The sequence below is a fragment of the Capra hircus genome, unplaced genomic scaffold, assembly GCF_001704415.2.
Source record: "Capra hircus breed San Clemente unplaced genomic scaffold, ASM170441v1, whole genome shotgun sequence".
In the NCBI taxonomy this organism is placed as follows: Eukaryota; Metazoa; Chordata; class Mammalia; order Artiodactyla; family Bovidae; genus Capra; species Capra hircus.
This window is the reverse complement of record NW_017189670.1, coordinates 18988-28326: the sequence shown is the minus strand read 5'-3', so window position 1 is coordinate 28326 and position 9339 is coordinate 18988.

Below are 9339 nucleotides of genomic sequence, written 5' to 3'. Positions count from 1 at the left end.
GGGTCACAGGGTTCTCAGTGGTAATCTGGGCTGGCTTGAAGCTGTGATGAGAGAAATTGGCCCCAGTCATACACACTCTGGCATAGGGAAGCAACCTAAGGGCTAATCTTCCATCTTTGTGATAGGGACCAGGTGCTGGGGGATAGGGAGATATGGCTTTCTATTGTGAGAATGGGAGCCGTGAGTTTGAGCCCAGGTGGGTATCTGGGGAAGAAACAGGGCACCTGAGGTATTACCGGGCCAAGTGCTCATGGGAAGGACTCCCAACCAAGCCCAGGGGTAGCAGGCTCAGAATCTGGAGGCAGGCCCTGCTTCAGCTCAAGGAGGAGGAGATAGGCTCTGGAGCAGAATGGTATCCTTGAGAAGAGATGCACCCCCAAATGGGGAAAATCTGATAGCAGAGCCAGCTCCCGGTGCAGGGCCATGTCTGCCCAGGGAGGAATGTCAGGTACACAACTCTGGGGGGCCCCATCAGCCAGGAGGTGTGGGTCCCTCTGCCAGGCCTGGAGAAGTGTTTCTAGATTATCTGCTTTTAAACCTTGCCTACCGGCCCTAGGCAAAGGAGCCAGTGGGTACAGGGGGTGGGGGGGGGTGCGGAGGATGGACCCTGGGGTAGGGAAGGGGTGGTCCCACTGAACAGGCAAAGGAAAAAGAAGAGCCAGTGGAGGGAAAGTGCACGTTCCTCTTTTCAAATTCTCCCCCAACCAGGAAAAGGCTGGGAGGGAGTGGTCCCCACGGAGCTGCCAGTGATCCCAGAGCCTGGTGTCCTACCTGCTGACCCTGCCCTCCCCCCACATCTAACCCACTTATTCCTGGGGGCTCCCTGAGGTTCCTGGGGACCCAACCAGCCACAGTCCCTGCCCTCAAGTCTCTGTCGCTCAGCTCTCGTCCATCCCCTCCTTCACACTGGTTCCTGGGAGTGGGTTGGGGTGTCTCTGCACCACGGTGGAGGGGGGGTGGGCTGCTCAGAGAAGAACACACACACATCTCCAGGAGACTAAGCAGAACTTGGCCTAAATCTTCACTGAGGAAGCACATGCTGAGCTGAGGACCCAGGACCACAGCGGGGGAACTCAGACCTGCTCAGCCCATTGACCTGACAAGAACCCTGGGGGGATTATCTCCACAGCCCCATCCTCATTTCCAGGCTCCTATGAAATGGACTTGAGCCCCTCCTTGGGGGCTGGTCTCTCCCCCTATTCACCCTGCTGGTCTCCTGCCTCAGGGAGACCCTCTGGCTCCCAGCCAGGACTTCCTGGGACCACCGGGGAAGCCCTTCGTGTCCAGGCAGTGGCAGGACCCAAGGGACTCTGTACCCCCTGCCTCACCTGTACCTCCTGCCTCACCTGTGGGCCCTTTCTCTTCAGCTTCTACTTCATGTGCACCTTCTTCCTCACCTGGGGCTCCTATCTCACCTGACCCCTCAGCCACTGCTCCTCTCTGGGTCTGTGCAGGGAAATTGGGCCTATCCTGTGACCCAGCATCAGGGGCCTGGTGCAGGCAGACAACATCCCAGCCCCGCCCCTTGCCTTCTTTCTCACCTGGGGCTCCTGTGACTTATTTCACCTTCAGCCCCCACTGCCTGTTGAGGAAGAGATCCAGCCCCTTCCCAGGTTGCCTGTGGTAATTCTGGGGTCAGGTCGCCTGCCTACTTTTTCAAATTCTGGGGTCACTGCCTGTGGGATGTGGAGCACACTCCAGAGGCTACCTTGGAGCCCTGGTTGGAGCCTCAGGGATGCACAGTCCAGGGATGTCCCAGGTCCTCTGTGCTAAGGCCACCATGTGCTTCCCAGTGCCCCAGGAGAGCCCAGGTGGATGAGGACAAAGGCCTTGGGGTCTCTGTGCAGGGCCAATGGCTGGATCGGGAGAGCATTTGAGGTGTCGGTCAGTGTTGCCGCCAGGGGACCTGCTTAGGGAGAGCTTGAGGTGGCAAGGCTTGGAGCCTCCAAAAGCAACAGGTACACCCACTGGCCCTCCAGAGCAAAGTGGCCTCCATCGGTAACTGTCCCAATTGTAAGGGGTGGGGTGCTGGAAAGAGGACCCTAATAACAGGCCCCACCCTACACTCATATTCTGCCCTCAAGAAGCCTGGAGTCTCTTAACCAGACACAAGTTGGCTGTTTCCAAGCCAAGAGCCCCATTACACCTCCTTACACTTGAAAGCCTGACCCAAGGCAGTCGCTGCATTAGAAATGTGTAGGCTTCGGGTTCAGTTCAGTTCAGTCGCTCAGTCATGTCCAACTCTTTGCAACCCCATGGACTGCAGCTTGCCAGGCCTCCCTGTCCATTACCAACTCAAGAGTTTACTAAAACTCATGTCCATTGACTCAGTGATGCCATCCAACCATCTCATCCTCTGTCATCCCCTACTCCTCTCGCCTTCAATCTTTCCCAGCATCAGGGTCTTTTCAAATGAGTCAGCTCTTTGCATCAGGTGGCCAAAGTATTGGAGTTTCAGCTTCAATGTCAGTCCCTCCGATGAACACTCAGGACTGATTTCCTTTAGGATGGACTGGTTGGATCTCCTTGCAGTCCAAGGGACTCCCAAGAGTCTTTTCCAACACCGCAGTTCAAAAGCATCAATTCTGTGCTCAGCTTTCTTTGTAGTCCAACTCTCACATCCATACGTGACCACTGGAAAAACCATAGCATTGACTAGACGGACCTTTGATGGCAAAGTAATGTCTCTGCTTTTTAATATGCTATCTAGGTTGGTCATAACTTTCCTTCCAAGGAATAAGTGTCCTTTAATTTCATGGCTGCAATCACCATCTTCAGTGATCTTGGAGCCCAGAAAAATAAAGTCAGCCACTGCTTCCACTATTTCCCCATCCATTTGCCATGAAGTGATGGGACTGGATGCCATGATCTTCGTTTTCTGAATGTTGAGCTATAAGCTAACATTTTCACTCTCCTCTTTCACTTTCATCAAGAGGCCCTTTAGTTCTTCACTTTCTGCCATAAGGGTGGTGTCATCTGCATATCTGAGGTTATTGATATTTCTCCTGGCAATCTTGATTCCAGCTTGTGCTTCTTCCAGTCCAGCGTTTCTCATGATGTACTCGCACATAAGTTAAATAATCAGGGTGACAATATACAGTCTTGACGTACTCCTTTTCCTATTTGGAACCAGTCTGTTGTTCCATGTCCAGTTCTAATTGTTGCTTCCTGCCCTGCAAACAGGTTTCTCAAGAGGCAGATCAGGTGGACTGGTATTCCCGTCTCTTTCAGAATTTTCCACAGTTTATTGTGATCCACACAGTCAAAGGCTTTGGCATAGTCAATAAAGCAGAAATAGATGTTTTTCTGGAACTCTCTTGCTTTTTTGATGGTCCAGCAGATATTGGCAATTTGATCTCTTGTTCCCCTGCTTTTTCTAAAACCAGCATGAGCATCTGGAATTTCACAGTTCACATATTGCTGAAGCCTGGCTTGGAGAATTTTAAGCATCACTTTAGTAGCATGTGAGATGAGTGCAACTGTGCAGTAGTTTGAGCATTCTTTGGAATTACCTTTCTTTGGGATTGGAATGAAAACTGACCTTTTCCAGTCCTGTGGCCACTGCTGAGTTTTCCAAATTTGCTGGCATATTGAGTGCAGCACTTTCACAGCATCATCTTTCAGGATTTGAAATAGCTCAACTGGAATTCCATCACCTCCACTAGCTTTGTTCGTTGTGATGCTTCCTAAGGCCAACTTGGCTTCACATTCCAGGATATCTGGCTCTAGGTGAGTAATCACACCATCATGATTATCTGGGTCATGAAGATCTTTTTTGTACCCAAAATCACTGCAGATGGTGAGTGCAGCCATGAAATTAAAAGACACTTACTCCTTGGAAGAAAAGCTATGACCAACCTAGACAGCATATTCGAAAGCAGAGACATTACTTTGCCGACTAAGGTCCATCTAGTCAAGGCTATGGTTTTTCCTGTGGTCATCTATGGATGTGAGAGTTTGACTGTGAAGAAGGCTTAGCGCTGAAGAATTGATGCTTTTGAACTGTGGTGTTGGAGAAGACTCTTGGGAGTCCCTTGGACTGCAAAGAGATCCAATCAGTCCATTCTGAAGATCAGCCCTGGGATTTCTTTGGAAGGAATGATGCAAAAGCTGAAACTCCAGTACTTTGGCCACCTCATGTGAAGAGTTGACTCATTGGAAAAGACTCTGATGCTGGAAGGGATTGGGGGCAGGAGGAGAAGGGGACGACAGAGGATGAGATGGCTGGATGGCATCACTGACTCAATGGACATGAGTCTGAGTGAACTCCGGGAGTTGGTGATGGACAGGGAGGCTTTGCGTGCCGCGATTCATGGGGTCGCCAAGAGTCGGACACGACTGAACGACTGAACTGAACTGAACTCTGTGTATTCTTGCCTCCTCTTCTGAATATCTTCTGCTTCTTTTATGTCCCTACCATTTCTCTCCTTTATTGAGCCCATCTTTGCATGAAACATTCCCTTGGTATCTCTAATTTTCTTGAAGAGATCTCTAGTCTTTCTCTTTCTATTGTTTTCCTGTATTTCATTGCATTGATCACTGAGGAAGGCGTTCTTATTCTCCTTGCTATTCTTTGGAACTCTGCATTCAAATGGGTATATCTTTCTTTTTCTCCTTTGCTTTTTGCTTCTCTTCTTTTCACAGCTGTTTGTAAGGCCTCCCCAAACAGCCGTTTTGCTTTTTTGCATTTCTTTTCCATGGGTATGGTCTTGATCCCTGTCTCCTGTACAATGTCACGAACCTCCATCCATAGTTCATCAGGCACTCTGTTTATCAGATCTAGTCCCGTAAATCTATTTCTCACTTCCACTGTATAGTCATAAGTGATTTGATTTAGGTCATACCTGCATAGTCTAGTGGTTTTCTCCACTTTCTTCAATTTCAATCTGAATTTGGCAATGAGGAGTTCATGATCTGAGCCACAGTCAGCTCCCAGTCTTGTTTTTGCTGACTGTATAGATCTTCTCCATCTTTGGCTGCAAAGAATATCATCAATCTGATTTCAGTGTTGACCATCTGGTGATGTCCGTGTGTAGAGTCTTCCCTTGTGTTGTTGGAAAACGGTGTTTGCTATGACCAGTGCGTTCTCTTGACAGAACTCTATTAGCCTTTACCCTGCTTCATTCTGCATTCCAAGCCCAAATTTGCCTGTTACTCCAGGTGTTTCTTGACTTCCTACTTTTGCATTCCAGTCCCCTATAATGAAAAGGACATCTTTTTTGGGTGTTAGTTCTGGAAGGTCTTGTAGGTCTTCAGAGAACTATTCGACTTCAGCTTCTTCAGCATTACTGGTTGGAGCATAGACTTGGATTACCGTGATACTGAATGGTTTGCCTTGGAAAGGAACAGAGATCATTCTGTCGTTTTTGAGATTGCATCCAAGTACTGCATTTCGGACTCTTTTGTTGACTGATGGCTACTCCATTTCTTCCAAGGGATTCCTGCTCACAATAGTAGATATAATGCTCATCTGAGTTAAATTCACCCATTCCAGTCCATTTTAGTTTGCTGATTCCTAGAATGTCGATGTTCACTCTTGCCATCTCCTGTTTGACCACTTCCAATTTGCCTTGATTCATGGACCTAACATTCCAGGTTCCTATGCAATATTGCTCTTTACCACATCAAACCTTGTTTCTATCACCAGCCCCATCCACAACTGGGTGTTGTTTTTACTTTGGCTCCATCCCTTCATTCTTTTTGGAGTTATTTCTCCACTGATCTCCAGTAGCATATTGGGCACCTATCGACCTGGGGAGTTCATCTTTCAGTGTCCTATCTTTTTGCCTTTTCATACTGTTCATGGGGTTCTCAAGGCAAGAACACTTCAGTGGTTTGCCATTCCCTTCTCCATTGGACCACATTCTATCAGACCTCTCCACCATGACCCACCCATCTTGGGTGGCCCCACACGGCATGGCTTAGTTTCATTGAGTTAGACAAGGCTGTGGTCCATGTGATCAGATTGGCTAGCTGTCTGATTGTGGTTTCAGTCTGTCTGTCCTCTGATGCCCTCTCTCAGTGCACACCGTCTTACTTGGGTTTCTCTTACCTTGGATGCAGGGTATCTCTTCACGGCTGCTCCAGCAAAGCACAGCTGCTGCTCCTTACCTTGGACATGGGTACCATTTATTATACAATTCCATTTACATAAAACTCTAGAAAATGCAAACTACCTTACAGTGACAGAAAGCAGATCAGTGGTTGCTTAGGACAAGTGAAGCAAGAAGAGAAAGACAAAAAGGACTACAAAGGGACGTGAGGAATCTTTGAGAGTAATAGATATCTTTATTACCTTGATTGTAGCGATGGTTTCATGAATATATATATATATATATATATATATATATATGTCAAACCTTATCAGATAGTGCAGTTTGAACATTTCCAGGTTATTGTTTGCCAAACATACCTCAAAGGGGCTTTTAAAAAAAACCTACAAGTAAGTAATAAAGAGACAAACTACCCATAAATGTGAGCAAGTTATTGAACCAACACTTTACAAAGTAAGATACAGAAGTGGCCAGTAAGCACATAAAGACATCACACGCAACATAATTAGTCATCAAGGAGATCATAATTAAAATCACAATGAATTACCACTTCATACCCACTTAAATGGCTAAAAATAAAGGCTGACAACCCCAAATGCAGAGGAGGATTGAAAAGGAATTCTCATACACATCTGGTGGGAACATAAATTGTACAACCACTTCAGAGAATATTCTGGCAGTTTCTTATAAAACAATTCTCCTTTGTGGCAGTTCCCTTTCTAGGTAGTTATCCAACTAAATGAAAGCATATGTCTACACAAGGTTGTACAAAAGTGTTCATGGTAGTTTTATTTATAACACTCCAAAATGGAAACAGCTCAGATCATAAACTGGTGAATGAATAAAAATCAACTCAAATATATTCAGACAATGGGATACTGCTGTTGTTCAGTCACTAAGTCATGTCTGACTCTTAGTGACCCCATGGACTGCAGCACGCCAGGCTCCCCTGAACTTCACTATCTCCTGGAATTTGCTCAGATTCATGTTCACTGAGTCAGTGATGCAATCCAACCATCTCATCCTGTCATCCCCTTCTCCTCTGCCCTCAATCATTCCCAGGATCAATGTCTTTTCCAATGAATCGGCTCTTTGCATCAGGTGGCCGAAGGATTGGAGCTACAGCATCAGCCCTTCCAATAAATATTCAAGGTTGATTTCCTTTAAGATTGACTGGTTTGTGTTCCTTGCTGCCAAGGGACTCTCAAGAGTCTTCTCTGGCACCACAATTCAAAGACATCAATTCATCAGTGTTCAGCATTCTTTATGGTCCGACTCTCATATCTGTACATGACTACTGGAAAAACCATAGCTTTGACTATGTGGACCTTTGTCTGCAAAGTGATATCTCTGCTTTTTAATAAGCCATCTAGGTTTATCATAGCTTTCCTTCCAAGGAGCAAGCATCTTTTCATTTCATGGCTTCAGTCAAAGTCCACAATGATTTTGGAGCCTAAGAAAATAAAATATGCCCCTGTTGCCACTTTTCCCCCTTTTATTTGCCATGAAGTGATGGGACTGGATGCCATGATCTTAGGTTTTTGAATGATGAGTTTCAAGTCAGCTTTTTCACTCTCCTCTTTCACCATCATCAAGAGGCTCTTTAGTTCCTCTCCACTCTCTGCCATTAGAGTGGTATCATCTGCATACCTGAGGTTGTTGATATTTCTCAGTCTTGATTCCAGCTTGTGATTCATCCAGCCTGGCATTTCACAAGATGGAATACTACTCAGTAATTAAAGGAAAGAAGCAACACTTTAAACAACATAAATAAATCATCATACTGAATGAAGGAAACCAGACACTGTTGGCTCAGATGGTAAAGAATCTGCCTGCAATGCAAGAGAACTGAGTTCAATTCCTGGGTTGGGAAGATCCCCTGGAGAAGGGAATGGCTACCACTCCAGTATTCTTGCCTGGAAAATTCCATGAACACAGGGGCTTCATGGGCTACAGTCCATGGGGTCACAAAGAGGCAAACATGACAGACACAAAATAGTACATACCATGTGATTCCATTTATATGAAGTTCTCAAATTGGTGAAAATAATCTAAGATGGAAAAACTTTAGAACACCAGTTGCCCCTATGTTGAATTGTGGTGGGAACTGACGGTGAATGAAGTGCTTCCCAGGTGGCTCAGTGGTAAAGAATCGGCCTGCCAATGCAGAAGACACAGACGTGGATTTGATCCGTGGGTCGGGAAGATCCCCTGGAGGAAGAAATGGCAATCCACTCCAGTATTCTTGCCTGGAAAATCCAATGGGCAAAGCAACCTGGTGGGTTACAGTCCATGGCATCCCACAGAGTCAGACATGACTTAGCAACTGATGACACACACACGCTGACTGGGAATGGGCACAAGGGAAATTTCTAGGATGCTGATAATGTTCAGTATCCTGACAAGAGTTTAGAGTGTGTTTATCAAAACTCACTGCATGGGGCACTTAAAATCTGGGCATTTCACTGTATGTAAATTTTACCTCCAAAAAACAGAAAAAAACAGTAAACAGATATGCTAGGTAATGCTAGGTAGAGCCTCTTGATGAAAGTAAAAGAGGAGAGTGAAAAAGTTGGCTTAAAGCTCAATATTCAGAAAACTAAGATCATGGCATCCGGTCCCATCACTTCATGGGAAATAGATGGAGAAACAGTGGAAACAGTGGCTGAATTTATTTTTAGAGGCTCCAAGATCACTGCAGATGGTGATTGCAGCCATGAAATTAAAAGACACTCCTTAGAAGGAAAGTTATGACCAGCTTAGACAGCATATTAAAAAGCAGAGACATCACTTTGTCAACAAAAGTCGGTCTAGTCAAGGCTATGGTTTTTCCAGTAGTCATGTATGGATGTGAGAGTTGGACTATAAAGAAAGCTGAGCACAGAATTTATGCTTTTGAACTGTGATGTTGGAGAAGACTCTTGGGAGTCCCTTGGACTGCAAGGAGATCCAACCAGTCCATCCTATGGGAGATCAGTCCTGGGTGTTCATTGGAAGGACTGATGTTGGAGCTAAAACTCCAGTGCTTTGGCCACCTGATACGTAAAGCTGACTCATTTGAAAAGACCTTGATGCTGGGAAAGTTTGAGGTTAGGAGGAGAAGGGGACAACAGAGGATGAGATGGTTGGATGGCATCACTGACTCAATGGACATGGGTTTGGGTAGATTCTGGCAGTTGGTGATGGACAGGGAGGCCTGCTATGCTGCAGTTTGTGGGGTCGAAACGAGTCGGACATGACTGAGTGGCTGAACTGAGGTAATGCTATGCAGTAAACAGGTATGCTA